This window comes from Cetorhinus maximus, chromosome 23 (genome assembly GCF_964194155.1).
Source record: "Cetorhinus maximus chromosome 23, sCetMax3.hap1.1, whole genome shotgun sequence".
Taxonomy (NCBI): domain Eukaryota; kingdom Metazoa; phylum Chordata; class Chondrichthyes; order Lamniformes; family Cetorhinidae; genus Cetorhinus; species Cetorhinus maximus.
The window spans coordinates 44,561,577-44,577,835 of record NC_135901.1 but is presented as its reverse complement, the minus strand read 5'-3'; the positions used below and the strand labels follow the sequence as shown (position 1 = coordinate 44,577,835).

Genomic DNA, 16,259 nt, shown 5'->3' with positions numbered 1-16,259 from the left:
ACCCTCTGCTTCCTGCCACTCAGCCAATTCTGGATCCAATTTGCCAAATTGCCTTGGATCCCATGGGCTCTTACCTTCGTTATCAGTCTCCCACGTGGGACCTTTTCAAAAGCCTTGCTGAAGTCCAAGTGGACTATGTTGAGTTTCAAAAATGTTTGAGCTGAGGCAGAAACAAAGTCCGGCGATGTTACTGAGGCAGATCCACCCGATGAGAGACCTTGCCTTTAGTTCTTCCCTCACAATCCCCCTTTCACTGACTCAAAACCTTTTACATTTCTATCTTTCCACAGTTCTGAGGAAGGGTCATCACAACCTGAAAAATTAACTCTTGATCTCTGCACTGATGCTGCCTGACCTACTGAGTTTTCTGACATTTTCTGTTTTTAGGTGGAAATAGACGGTCTTGGTGTTGATGTGGATATATGGTTGGAAGCTCATCTTGGGGTGAAACATTTCACCATGGTTGTGAACAGTCTGGTTCAGCCTCAGACAGTTGCCTGGAAGAGGGATGGCGTCAGTGACGAGGAAGTGGAGTTTGTAGCGGGGACTGAAGACAATCACGAACCAGCAGTTTTCAGGGTTACTTTTTCCTAGTGCCGGCCCCACAAATTCCCAGATTCATTCAGCTCAATTTCACAACCTGCCTTTGTGTTTTTGTGGGCTCTCTCTCACTCCCTTTTTTCTGTTTTAAATCAATTTCACAGAGGATTAGAAGGGGAGGAATTGCAGTCGGGAAACTGAAACCAAACATCACATCAGGATCTGATGGAGTCGCCCGATTAAACATGGAAGGAAAAAGCTCCGTTCACAGTGGGGAGAAACCGTACACGTGTTGTGTGTGTGAACGAGGCTTCAGCCAATCATCTGACCTGTTGAAATACAGTCACGCTGGAGAGAATCCATGGAAATGTGGGGACTGTGGGAAGGGATTCAATCACCCATCCCAGCTAGAAATTCGTCAGCGCACAAAGACTGGAGAGAGGCCATTCACATGTTCAGTGTGTGGAAAAGGATTTTCTGATTCATCCAACCGACTGAGACACCAGCGAGTTCACACTGGGGAGAGGCCGTTCACCTGCTCCGAGTGTGGGAAGGGATTCACTACCTCATCCAACCTGCAGAGAAACCAGCAAGTTCACACTGAGGAGAGACTGTTTACCTGCTCTGTGTGTAAAATAGCATTTGCTGATTCATCCTCCCTCATGAAACATAAGCGAGTTCACACTGGGGAAAGACCGTTTACCTGCACTGTGTGTAAAAAGGGATTTGCTGATTCATCCAACCGACTGAGACACCAGCGAGTTCACACTGGGGAGAGACCATTTACCTGTTCTGATTGTGGGAAGGGATTCACTCAGTCATTCCATCTACATAGACACCAGCGAGTTCATTCAGGGGAGAAACCATTTACCTGTTCTGATTGTGGGAAGGGATTCACTGATTCATGGACCCTGCTCAGACACCAGCGAGTTCACACTGGGGAGAGACCATTTACCTGTTCTGATTGTGGGAAGGAATTCACTGATTCATCCATCCTGCTGAGACACCAGAGAGTTCACACTAGGGAGAGACTATTTACCTGCTCCACATGTGAAAAGGGATTTGCTAATCCATCCACCCTACTGGAACACCAGCAAGTTCACACTGGGGAGAGACCGTTCACCTGCTCCAAGTGTGGGAAGGGATTCACTCAATCATCCAATCTGCTGAGACACCAGCGTGCTCACAAGTAACTGCTCTGGTTGGATTTAATTCCCAATGATATTCTTGTCTGAAGCATATTGATTGAAGTGTGTTTCTGCTGAGGTTAATAATCTGCAGCCCAGTTACAGATTCTGTATAAAATTGGAATAAATCACCTTTGCGATAAACAGTGTGTTGAGTCATTTTGATATCTCTAGCACAAGTTAGTTCCTTTTGAAGGGCTCTCCCTCTGCCCTGTCTCCTCCATCCTCACCCCCAACGACAATTGTGAGGAGCTCAGGCAGCTTCTTTGTCACTAAGATTGAGACAATCCGATCAGCTGCCTCTGCTACTTCCCTCCCTTCCACTAACCCACCGGGACAAACTGTCTCTAAATTTCCCCCAATGTCTGAGCCATGAACACATCTTTTTCCAGTTTCTCTCCCATCTCCTCTCATGCCCTCTGTGTGCACCACCTGCTCCATCGACCCTATTCCCACTAAACTATTGACCATCCAACTTCCCCATGTTTACCGTCATTGTCAATGGTTCTCTCTTTTCAGATACTGTTCTGCTCTCCTTTAAACCTTCCATCATTATAACATCCTTAAATAAAATCAAGCCCTTCACTCTTCCATCTTTGCATGCTGCTGCCCCATCTCCAGCCTCTCTTTCCTTTCAAAAATCCTTAAACATTTTGTAATCTCCCAAAACTGTGTCCATTTTTCCGAGAACTCCCTGTTTGAATCCCTCCAATCAGGTTTCTGCCCTGCCTCAGTTCGAAAACAGTTCTTATCAAAGCCACAAGTGAGATCCTATGTGGCTGTGACACAGGTAAAATTTCCCTTCTGGTCCTTCCCGACGTGTCTCACCTTCTGGGAGAGGAGACAGCCAGACCTGTGAGGAACACCTCCGATCGGGCAGCGGGCTGAGTTTGAAAATAAACCCAAGGGCGACATCGCAGGAAAACTTGGTTGATGAGAAGTTGCTGTTAGGGAGTGTGTTTAAATAGCTTAAAACTAGAAAAAAAACATAACATTTATAATGAGGTAGCTGCCTGGATTTCAGTAAGGAACACCAACAATAAGGAAGTAATGTTAAATCAAGTCAAAGTGAAATCTAGTCATAAAGTAAACCAAAGTAAGGTAAAGTTAGGAGAAGTGTAGCAAAGTGAAGTTAATGTTAATTTATTCTACTCATCCTCCTTTAAGTGTAAAATGAGAAGGAAGTAAAATGGGTAACAGGAAGTAGTAGTGAGGCTACAAGGCAGGAGAAACAAAGCAGAGCATTGAGTCTGCTTCGAATGCAGAATTATGTTAAAAAGACAAAATTAAAGGTGCTCTACCTGAATGCACACAGCATTCGCAATCGATTATCAAAAGGCACAAATAGTAAGATATTGGGGTAAGATATTATTGCCATTATGGAAACATGGCTGCATGGTGACAAAAACTGGGAACTGAATATTCATGGATACTGGAAGTTTAGTAAAGGCAGACAAGGAGGTGGAGTTGTGCTGATAATCAGGGATGAGATCAGTGCATTAGTAAAGGGGATCTCAGTTTGGAAGAACAATGTGTGGAATCTGTTTGGGTGGAGCTAAGAATTAAGAATCAGAACCAAAACGAAGAAGGGGCGGGATTGGAGGACCGAGAGGGAGCAGCTGGTCCTCCAGTCAATCGGAGTGAGAGGGGCGGAGCCTGCTGGGAGTGGAGCATGCGCAGTGTGGGCTCGGGACCGGGATGAAGGCGGTGGATATTTTTTCCCAATAATTGATATAGATTTTTCTTTTCCCACCTATTTCCATTATTTTTAAATGTATTTCCATCCATTGTTTTATCTCTACCTTTTAGCCTTTTTCAATTCCTTCCCCCCACCCCCACTAGGGCTGTCTGTACCTTGCTCCTCCTGCTTTCTACCCTTAATTAGCACATTCCTTAGATAATATCACCACCTTCAACACCTCTTTGCTCTTTTGTCTGTGACATCTTTTGCTTATCTCCACCCAGCACTGGCCCTCTATCCAGCTCTACTTGTCCCACCCCACCCCTTAAACCAGCTTATATTTCACCTCTCTTCTATTTTTACTTAGTTCTGTTGAAGAGTCATATGGACTCGAGACGTTAACTGTGTTCCTCTCAGCAGATGCTGTCAGACCTGCTGAGTTTTTCCAGGTATTTTTGTTTTTGTTGCGGTGGAAGTTAAAGTCCAGCGGGTGAGAAAGGGCCAAGTGCAGGAGAGGAATGGAGCCAGAGGGTGGACTGGGAGGGTTCACAAACACCCGGTGTAGGACTCCAAACCCGGATTAGAAACTTCCGGAGCCCAGTTTATACCGAGTGTTTGGAAACTCCTTTTACAGGGGGTTAGAAGGGGAGGATTTACACACAGCAAACTCAAACCAAGTGAAACATTTGTCTCTTTGGACTGACATGCTGAAACACATTGAATTCACACTGGTGAGAGGCTGTTCAGTTGCTCACAGTGTGGTAAGAGGTTCAGGACATCATCCCACCTGCTGGGACACTAGCACATTCACACTGACAAGAGACCTTTTAATTTAAGTGTGAGAAGTCCTTTAAAAGGTGTGGGGAACCTTGCGGGGAGATTTGCTAGTGCTGTCGGTGGGCTCTTAAACTAATTTGGCATGGGGGTGGGATACTGAGTGGAGGTATAGTAGGGGGTGATGTACATACAAGTATATAAGAAAAAACAAGTCAGTCTGGAAGGCAGGGTGTACATAGTCAAGTTAAGGCACAAGGCAACATGGCAAGGCTGAATGACATTTATTTTAATGTAAGGAGTGTTGTGAGTAAGGCAGATGAGTTGCAGATGCTGATTAACACATGGGGATATGATATCATTGCTATCCAGGCGACATGGCTGAGGGAGGGACAGGACTGGCAGCTCAATATTCCGAGATATAGAATCTTCAGGTGAGACAGGAAGGGGGCGGAGGTTATAAATGAGATGGTGGTATCACAATATTGATCAAGGAGTCAATTACTGCAGTAAGGAGGGATGGTATCTTAGAACGTTCCTTAAATCAGGCCGTATGGGTAGAACGTAAAAACAAAAAGGGGTCAATCACGTTGTTGGGAGCATACTATAGACCCTCAAACAGTCAGGGAGAGATAGAAGGGCAGATATGTAGGAAAATCTCAGAAGTGTCAAAATAATAGGGTAATAATAGTCAAGGATTTCAAATTCCCCAATATTAACTGGGATAGACAAAATGTTAAAGACTTTGAGGGGGCTGAATTCTTCAAATGTATCCAGGAGAGATTTTTAAGCCAGCACATAGAAAGTCCTACAAGAGAGGTGCTGGACCTTCTTTTAGAGAACAAAGCGGGGCAAGTTGTAGAAGTGTCAGTGGGGGTGCAGTTCAGTGATAATGACCATAACTCAGTAAGATTTAAGTAGTTATGGAAAAGGTCGAAGATGGATCGAAAATAAGAGTTTTGAATTGGGGGAAGGCCAATTTAAATATGATAAGACAGGACCTGGCCAAAGTGGACTGGGAGCAGCTACTTGTAGGAAAATCAACATCAGAGCAGTGGGAGTCATTCAAAAAGGAAATAGTGAGAGTGCAGGGCCAACATTTTCCCACAAAGGACCAACAAGTCCAGAGAAACCGGGATGTTGAGGAATTGACAGGATTAGATAAGGAGGGAAAAAAGGGAAGCTTATGGTACATACCAAGGGCTTAAAACAGCAGGAGCCCTTGATGGGTAGAGAAATTGCAGGGGTTACTTAAAAAATAAATTAGGAAGGCAAAGAGGGGGCATGAAAAACACAGCTGGGTGAAATAAGTTAAAATCCAAAGGCATTTTATAAGTATATTCCGGGCAAGAGGATAACCAGGGAAAGATTAGGGCCCATCAGGGACCAAAATAGCAATCTGTGTGAGGATTTGGAAGATGTAGATGAGGTTTTAAATGAGTACTTTGCATCTGTAGTAACTATACAGAAGGACGATGTAGGTATAGAAATCAGGGAGGGGGACTGTGATATACTTCAACAAATGAGTATTGAGAGGGAGGAAGTATTAGTGGTTTTATTGGGCCTTAAAAGTGTATTAATCCCCAGGCCCAGATGAGATGTATCCCAGGTGCTGTGGGAGGCAAGGGAGGAGATTGCAGGGGCCCTTACATTAATTTTCAAATCCTCTCTGGTCACAGGAGAAGTACCAGAGGACTGGAGGACAGCTAATGTGGTACCATTATTAAAGAAGAATGGTAGGGATAAACCAGGGAGCTAATAGGCCAGTGAGTCCAACATCAGTGGTAGGGAAACTTTTGGAAACGTTCTGAGGGACAGAATTAATCCCCACGTGGAGAGGCAAGAATTAATCAAGGATAGTCAGCATGGCTTTGTCAGTGAGAGATCATGTCTAACAAATTTGATTGAATTTTTCGAGGAGGTGATGAGGTGTGTAGATGAGGGTAGTTCAATTGATGTAGTCCACATGGAATTCTCTAAGGCTTTTGACAAGGTCTGGCATGGGAGACAGGTCCAGAAGGTAAGAGCCCATGTGATCCAGGGCAAGTTGGCAAATTGGATCCAGAATTAGCTCAGTGTCAGGAGGCAGAGGGTGATGGTCAAAGGTTGTTTTTGTGACTGGAAGCCTGTGTCCAGTGGCGTACTGCAGGGTTTGGTGCTGGGTCCCTTGTTGTTTTTAGTGGACATTAATGATGTAGACATGAATGTAGGAGGTATGATCAGTAAGTTCACAGGTAACACAAAAAAATCACTAGTGTGGTAAATAGCGAGGAGGAAACCCTTAGACAACAGGACAATATTGACGGGCTGGTCAGATGGGCAGAACAGTGGAAAATGGAATTTAATCCCAAAAAGTGTGAGGTGATGCATTTTTGGAGGACTAACTAGGCAAGGGAGTACATGATGAATGGTAGGACCCGAGGAAGTACAGACCCTTGGTGTGCATGTCCATAGATCCTTGAACATAAGAACTAGCAGCAGGAGTGGGCAATTCAGCCCCTCGAGCCTGCCCTGCCATTCATTACAATCATGGCTGATCTCATTTTGGCCTCAACTCCAATTTCCCTCCCTCTCCCCATAACCTTTCAACCCATTACTAATTAAGTCCGTGTGGTGAAGATGCCCGCACAATGCTGGTAGGTAAGGAGCTACAGGTTATTCACCCAGCGATGAGGAAGGGACATTGATATATCTACAAATCAACAACAATTTGAGTTTATATCACACATTTATTGTTATATAGTTTACCAAGACATTTCACAGAAATGTTAGAAACCAAGGAGATACTCGGGCAGGTGGCCAATAATTTGGTCAAAGAGCTCGGTCTGAAGGAATATCTTAAAGGATGCAAATGAGGTAGTGAGGCGGAGAGGTTTAGGGAGGGAATTCCAGAGTCTTGGAAACTGTCAGAATGGCAACCAGTGATGGAATTATTAAAATCAGTAATTCTCGAATTTGAGAAGAGCAGATATCTCGGGGGGTTTGTGAGGCTGGAGGAGGTTACAGAGATAAGAATGATCAGAACCCTGGAGGAAAACAAGGATGAGAATGTGAAAATTTAGGTGCTGCTTAAATGAGTGCCTTAAAATCATTTGTATAGTTTGTGAATGGCTGTTGGCCAAGCACTATTCCTTGCAGTATCCCACAAATAACTGCCTGTCATCCTGAGAATGAGACATTTATTCCGACTCTCTGTTTTCTGTCTGTTCACCAATTCTCAATCTATAACAGGATATTACACCAATCCCATGCACTTGAATTCTGTTTATTGACATCCTGTGCTTTGTTTAGTAACCTTCTCTCTCTGTCTCTCCCACTCCTCTCTCTCTTACTCTCTCTGTCACATTGAGTTCTCCAGCCCAGCGAGTTCTGGATGCTCCATCATTGAATATATTTCCAGCTGAGATGGAGAGATTTTCAATCTCTCAGGGAGTCGCGGGATATGGGAAGTGGGTGGGAAAGTGGAGTTGAAACCCAAATTCAGCCACGATTGTATTGAATGGTGGAGCAGGCTCGATGGGGTGTTAGGACTTCTCTTGTTCCTATTTCGTATGTACTTATGGAGGCCAGAGTCTTGTGTAGGACCAGACCGGGTGGCAGGTTCCCTCCCCTGATGGACATTAGTGAACCAGTTGGGTTTTTATGACGATCCAGCAGTTTTCATGGTCACTTTTTTCCCAGTGCCGGCCCCACAAATTCCCAGATTCATTCAGCTCAATTTCACAACCTGCCTTTGTGTTTTTGTGGGTTCTCTCTCACTCCCTTTTTCTGTTTTAAATCAATTTCACAGAGTATTAGAAGGGGAGGATTTGCAGTTGGGAAACTGAAACTAAACATCACATCAGGATCTGATGGAGTCGCCTAATTCATCTTAAACTGAGTATCTTCAGATTTTGAACATGGAAGGAAAAAGCACCGTTCACAGTGGGGAGACACCGTACACGTGTTCTGTGTGTGGACGAGGCTTCAGTCGATCATCTGACCTGACGGAGCATAAATGCAGTCACAATGGAGAGAAACCATGGAAATGTGGGGACTGTGGGAAGAGATTCAAATCCCCATTGGAACTGGGAACGCATTGGTGCACTCACACTGGGGAGAGACCATTCACTTGCTCTGAGCGTGGGAAGAGATTCACTCAATTAGCCAACCTCATGGGACACCAGCGAGTTAACACAGATGAGAGACCTTTTAAATGCCCACAGTGTGAGACATGCTTCAAATGTTCTGTGGAACTAAAGTCCCATCAACGTGTTCACGCTGATGAAAGACCGTTCAGGTGCTCTCACTGTGGGACTGGGTTCAGACGATCATCTGAACTCATCGCACACCAGCGAGTCCACACTGGAGAGAGACCGTTCACCTGTTCCAGGTGTGGGAAGGGATTCACTCAGTCATCCAGGCTGCTGCTGCACCAGAGAGTTCACACTGGAGAGAGACCATTTACCTGCTCCGAATGTGGGAAGGGATTCAGTCAGTCATCCGACTGGCTAAGGCACCAGAGAGTTCACACTGGAGAGAGGCCATTTACCTGCTCCGAATGTGGGAAGGGATTCAGTCGGTCATCCAACCGGCTAAGACACCAGAGAGTTCACACTGGAGAGAGGCCATTCACCTGTTCCGAATGTGGGAAGGGATTCATTCAGTCATCCAACCTGCTGCTGCACCAGAGAGTTCACACTGGAGAGAGGCCATTTACCTGCTCCGAATGTGGGAAGGGATTCAGTCAGTCATCCGGCCTGCTGAGACACCAGAGAGTTCACACTGGAGAGAGGCCATTTACCTGCTCCGAATGTGGGAAGGGATTCAGTCAGTCATCCAACCTGCTAACACACCAGAGAGTTCACACTGGAGAGAGGCCATTTACCTGTTCCAAATGTGGGAAGGGATTCAGTCGGTCATCCAACCGGCTAAGACACCAGCAAGTTCACAAGTAACTGTCGTGATGGGATTTTGCTCTTAATAACATTCAGGACTGAAGTATGTTCATTATAGTGTGTTTCTGTAGACACTAATAAACTCCAGCCCACTTAGATAAAAGTCAAATAAATCAGCATTGTGCTAAACACAAAGTGTTGAACCTTTTTACTATTTTTAACACGTTAGTTCCTTTCTGACGTTAATAAACTCCAGCCCAGTTACAGATTCTGTATAAAATTGGAATAAATCAGCTTTGCGATGAACAGTTGAGTCGTTTTGATTTTCTAACACAAGTTAGTTCCTTTTGAAGGGCTCTCCCTCTCCCCTGTCTCCTCCATCCTCACCTCCAGCAACAAGTGTGAGGAGCTCATGGAGCTTCTTTGTCACTAAGATTGAGACGATCTGATCAGCTGCCTCTGCTGCTTCCCTCCCTTCCACTAGCCCACCGGGACAAACTATCTCTAAAGATCCCCCTTGTCCGAGCCTGAACCCGTGATTAAATGACAAAGGGGATGATGGTGCAAGGCAGAATTGGGTGATAATGAGACAAGGAAATCAACTAATGGGACAAGTGGAGAAACAACACAGGCCCAGAGGAGGGATAAATGGTAAAAGAAGAACCATTACCAGACCCTACTGTCAGAAAAAATGGGAGCAGTAGTTATGATCTGAAATTGTCAAAATGAATGTTGAGTCCAGAAGGATGTAAAGTGTCCAATGAAAGATGGGCTGCTGTTCCTCGAGCTTCCATTGAGCTTCATAGGAACAGAGCAGGAGGCCGAGGTCAGAGTGGGAGTGGGTGGAGATTAAACTGGTAAATGACCAGAACCTCAGGGTCACACTTGGAGACTGAAAGGTGATGTTCCACAAAGCAGTTACCCAATTGGGATTTAATCTCCTCAAAGTAGAGAAAACCGCACTGTGGTCAGTGAATAGACAATACTGAATAGCAAGAAGTACCAGTAAATCACTGTGCCCCTTGGAAAGTGTTTGGGGCCCTGGAATGTGGGAAGGGAGGAGGTGGGCGGGTGCTGCTGCATCTGCTGTGCTTGAATGGAAATGATTCACACTGATGTTCATAAGAACACAAGAAATAGGAGCAGGGTTGGACTAAAAGGCCCCTTGAGCCTACTCCACCATTAAATGTTCTTCCAGCTCAACTCCACTTTCCCATCCTATCACCCTGTCCCTTAGTGCCCAAATATTTATGGATTTCCATCTTGTACATATCAAGATGGAGAACAACAGACTCAGTGCAACTATTAATCTGGGAAATGCACAAACAAGGTGCATGTGAATTACAAATTCACCTCTTCACTGCTTGGTAATCATGTTAAATGAGCTTTACACTGGCCCCATGCTGAAATCTAGTCATTCTCTGACAGGTATTCTTAATGGTATAATTAGCAAATTTAGAATGAAAAATACCCTCCGCTTCACTGTAAGGCTGAGAGACAACTTTGTAATTGATTCATAATGTCACAGACCGGCTCATTAGATCTGCTCATTTCATCTAATCTTATTTTCAGCTAATGGGAGAATGGCTGAAACAGGGGATGGTGAATAACAGCTCGAAACCACAGTCCCCTCTCCCACTGCCATAATGATCCTTACAACATACAGGAATTTGGGACAATGTGACTTTGATGCTCAGATTAGCTCTGTCTGCATATTATAGGAAGGAGCGAATCACTGGGGATGGTGCAAAAAAGATTTACTGGAATGATGCCAGAATTGGAAAATATGTCAAATTCACAGAGATTTAACAGATTGAAAAGTTTTTCTCAGGAAAAGAAAGTGAGGGATGACCTGACTAAGACCTTTAAGATAATGAAAGGGGTTGACAGGGTAGACAAGTGGAAGAGTTTTCCACTTGTAGATGGTTGAGAATAAATGTACATTAGTCATCAATAAATCTAATGTACAATTCATATGCAACTTCATCAATCAGAGATAAAAGCAGAAAATCATGGAAATACTCAGCACATCCAGAAGAATCTGTGAATTGAGAAATAGAGTTAAGTTTTCAAGTCTGCTCACTGATGCAGTGCAGTTCTGATGGAAAGTCACAGCCCTGAAATTTAAATACATCTTTCACTCTCCACAGACACTGCCAGATCTGCTGAAAATTCCAATATTTTGTTTTTTTTAATTTCAGATTTACAGCACCACCTTGCTCTAACTGTGGTTGAGAATATACGGCACATTCTCAGAAGGGTTTGAGATCCCAGTGTGAGCTGAACACTTTTGTTGCAAAATCACACCATGAAATCACACCAGCTGAATGTGGAAATGGATTCACCTCGTTATTCCATTTCCTGACACAGCAGCACAGTCATACCTGTGGGAGACCATTCAGATACTTCATGTGTGCAACCCTTTGCTCACTGCCCACCAGCTAACACTCCAGTTTTAGAAGGTCAAAGGATTAGATCCACAATTGCTACATTCCAACTGATAAGACAGAGTTGCAGTTGTCAGAATATGGGGAGAAAAATCACTTGTCTGCGCCGCTGCTGAGCCTCCAGTGAGTTCAGATCTAACTGTCATGGTTTGATCTGTTGTTAATTACACCCAGGACAGAACTATGGTGGAGGGGCCGTGCACTATGGTTGCCATATAAATATTAATAATTTTATATATTGGCCCTATGGCGCCAATCATCATCGGATCATAAAACATAATTATCTTATCAGAAAAGGCCTTTCAATGGCGGTAAGTTTACCCAGGATTCAGTGGGGGGCAGAATGTGCTGTATGCTCACGTCAGGCGATCCTCGCACAGGCGCAGTAGCTGACACTGACTGGGACATGCGCATTGCGATCTCTGACTGGAGCATGCGCAGTACCATCTGTACCTGGAGCTGGTGGAAGACGCTGAGAAATAGCGAACACAGGCGAGTAAAAGGAGCCGGTGAGTGGGGGAGAGATGGAGGCGGCGGAGTGGGCGGGGAGGCTTCATGAAGACCCTGTGAAGGTCTGAAATCTTGAATAAGAAGCTACCGGTCCTGCGGTTACACCGAATGGAGAGGGGACAACTCTGACCCGCGTCTCCTCTCGGAGACAGGCCCGAGTTAAAAACCGCCATCTTCACAGCGGTCAATGTGCAGCAGGGCGCATGCGCGGCCATCCTGGTCCAGGGAGCAGGAGGAGAGAATATTGTGCATTTCTATCCTGGACTGACAGGGATGGATTTTGGAAACTCCTTTTCCAGGGGGTTAGAAGGGGAGGATTTATACACAGCAAACTCAAACCAAGAGAAATCTTTGTCTCTTCTCAATTTCTATCTTGGAGTGACGGTTAGTGTTTTTGTAAATTTCTGATACTGGATCTTAGAAGTGGAGGGTTGACAGACGGGAAACTCAAATCAAACATCAATTCAGATCTGGCAGAGTCACTCGATTCGTGTGGATCTGAATATCATCGGCCTTTAAATCTGGAAGGTAAACAGTTGGCCTGTCTGTCTGTGGGCAAAGATTACTTGTAGGAGAAAGAATAGTTAACTGGGGAAAGCCAACTTCAATAGGGTGAGAATGGATCTGACCCAGTAAAGTGGAATCAAAGGTCGGCAGGAGAAACTGTAATTGAGGAATGGGCTGCCTTAAAGAGGAAATAGATCAGTCATAGTAATGACATATTCTTACAAATGAGGAAGGTGTGGCTAACATATCCACAGCTCACTAAATAAGAGAAGAGATTAAGATGAAGATGAATAAGTCTGCTAACAGAGATATCAGGTGGCTAATACAACCGAGAGACAGGATAAAGAAAGAATATTCAGAGAGAAATTGGAAAAAGAAAGTAAGAGAAGCAAAGAGAGAGTATGAGAAGAGACTGGCAGCTAACATGGAAGGAAATCAAAACGCTTTCTCTGGCTTATACCTAGTAACAGGCCGGTAAAAGGAGAAAGGGGCTGATTAGGGATTTATGCAAAGGTGATTTACCCATTGGGACAGGGGGCATGGATGAGGTATAAATGAATATTTGGCATCTGTCTTTACCAAAGAAGATGATGCTGCACAGGTCATGGTTAAAGAGGAGGGAGTTCAAACACTTGTGGTGTTTAATATTGATAAGGAGAAGGTATTATATAGGCTGTCTGATAAAGTTGACAAGGCACCAGGATTGGATGAGATGTATCCAAGGATACTGAGGGAATTCAGAGTGGAAATTGTGGAGGCACTGACCATATTATTCCAATCTTCTTCAGACCCATGAGTGGTGACAGAGGACAGGAGAATTGCAAATCATACACCTTTGTTCAAAAAGGGTGTAATGATCAGCCCAACAACTACCAGACCAGTCAGTTTAGCCTTGTGAGTGATAATTCTGGACAAAATTAATAGTCACTTAAGCAAATGTGGGCTAATTCAGGAAAGCCAGCACAAGTTTGTTAAGGGAAAATCATGTTAAACTAACTTGCTTAAGGTTTTTCAAGAGTTAACAGTGTAGTTGATAAGGGTAATGCTGTTAATGTGGTGTACATAGTCTTCCAAATGGCATTAGGTAAAGTGCTACATAACAGACTTGTGAGCAAAGTTATAGCTCATAGAACAAAATGGGCAGCAGCAACACGGGTACAAAATTAACTGAATGACAGGAAACAGAGAGTAATGATTTTTCAGAATGGAGGAAGGTTGAAAGTGGATTTCCCCAGGAGTCAGTGTTAGGACTCCTGCTCCTATGACCTAGACCTTAGTGTTCAGGCACAAGTTTGAAATTTATGGGCACAGACTGTGTAGAAGGTCCTTTCTCTGGTGGACCTTAGTGAACCAGTTGAGTTTTTGTGACAATCCAGCATCTTTCGTGGTCACTTTTTCCTCATGCCTGCCCCACAAATTCCCAGATTCATTCAGCTCAATTTCACAACCTGCCTTTGTGTTTTTGTGGGTTCTCTCTCACTCCCTCTTTCTGTTTTAAATCAATTCCACAGGATATTAAAAGGGGAGGATTTGCAGTCGGGAAACTGAAACCAAACATCACATCAGGATCTGATGGAGTTGCACAGTTTATCGTAACCTGAATATCATCGGATTTTGAACATGGAAGGAAAAAGCACCGTTCACAGTGGGGAGAAACTGTACACGTGTTGTGTGTGTGGACAAGGCTTCAGCCAATCCTCTAATCTGGCAGGACATAAATGCAGTCCCAACAGGGAGAAACCGTGGAAATGTGGGGACTGTGGGAAGGGATTCAGTTGCATGGAAAGACATCGGTGCAGTCAAACAGCAGAGAGACCGTTCATCTGCTCCGAGTGTGGGATGGGATTCACTTGTTCATCCTACCTACTGAAACACCAGTGAGTTCACACTGACGAGAGACCTTTTAAATGCTTGGACTGTGGGAAGTGCTACAAAAGTTCCTGGGAACTGATGTCCCATCAACGCGTTCACACTGACGAGAGACTGTTCAGCTGCTGTCACTGTGGGACTGGGTTCAGGCGATCATCTCATCTGACTATGCACCAACGAATTCACACTGGGGAGAAGCCATTTATCTGTTCCAAGTGTGGGAAGGGATTCACACAGTCATCCAACCTGCTGAAACACCAGCATGGTCACACTGGAGAGAGGCATTTCACCTGTTCAGAATGTGGGAAGGGATTCACTGATTCATCCCATCTGTTGACGCACCAGCGAGTTCACAGTGAGGAGAGACCTTTTCAATGTCCAGACTGTGGGAAGTGCTATAAAAGTTCCGGGGACCTGATGTCCCATCAACGTGTTCACACTGACGAGAGACCGTTCAGATGCTCTCACTGTGGGACTGGGTTCAGGCGATCAGCTAATCTTATTTCACACCAGCGAGTTCATACTGGGGAGAGACCTTTCACCTGCTCCGTGTGTGGGATGGGATTTACTCCGTCATCCAACCCCCTGAAACACCAGCGAGTTCACACTGGGGAGAGACCTTTCACCTGCTCCGTGTCTGGGATGGGATTTACTCAGTCATCCAACCTCCTGAAACACCAGCGAGTTTACACTGGGGAGAGACCGTTCACCTGCTTTGAGTGAGGGAAAGGATTCACTCAGTCATCCAACCTGCTGAGACACCAGCAGGTTCACGAGTAACTACAGTGATTGAGTTTTGCAACTGAACCATGTTTCACTGGGGTCTGTTTCTGCTGATGTTAGTAAACTCCAGCCCAGTTATAGGTGTTAATGTTCTGGATAAAAATAAAATCATTAAGCTTTCAATTAAATGGATGATGTTGAATCTTTTCACTATCCCTAAGACATTAGTTCCTTTCGAAGGGCTTTCCCTCTCCCCTGTCTCCGCCATATTCACCTCCAGCAACAAGTGTGAGGAGCTCATGGAGCTTCTTTGTCACTAAGATTGAGACAATCCGATCAGCTGCCTCAGCTGCTTTCTTCCCTTCCACGAGCCCATTGGGACAAACTGTCTCTAAAGATCCCTCATGTCCGATTTCTGAACCCACATCTTTCTCCAGTTTCTCTCCCATCTCCCCTTCCTTCCCTCTCAGAGCTCACTTTGCCCATGAGACCCACCTCCTGCTCCATCGACCCTATTCCCGCTAAACTGCTGATCACCCATTTTCCCCATGTTCACTGATATTAACGGTTCTCTCTCTCCTGGTACTGCCCATCTCTCCTTCAAATCTGCCATCATCACCTGTCCTCAATAAAACCAACACTTGACCCCACTATCCTATTAAACTCCCGCTCCAGCTCCAACCTCCTTTCGCTCTCCAAAGTCCTGATCACCGCCCAAATCCATGTCCACATTTCCCAGAACTCCATGTTTAAATCCCTCCAATAAGATCTCTGTCCCTGTCACGGTATCGAAACAGCTCTTCCCAAAGTCACCAATGACACCCGATGTGAATGTGACAAAGGAAAACTCCCTCATTGTCCTTCTCGGCCTGTCCACAGCCTCTAACAACGTGGACCAAACCGTCCTCCTCCAATGCCTCTGCACTGGTGGCCAGCTGGGTGGGACATGATGAAACAATGTACAAACAATTCAAGGGCTGACTGACTTCATGAAATAACCGGGCAGACAGGGAATGTCACCGTTACAACAAGGATAGTCCGTGGTTTCAGTGAATGAACCGACAGAAGGGTGTTGTGGAGAATCTAAAACACTCGACATGAGTCAGCTGTGTGATGGAAAAGCAACATTAACGACAAATATGGG

General features: G+C 44.9%; 1 pseudogene; it reads left to right on the top strand.

Annotated features, from left to right (window-relative positions):
* The window catches only part of LOC144698015 (uncharacterized), an 84,563-nt pseudogene that overhangs the window by 2,346 nt on the left and 65,958 nt on the right, over positions 1–16,259 (top strand).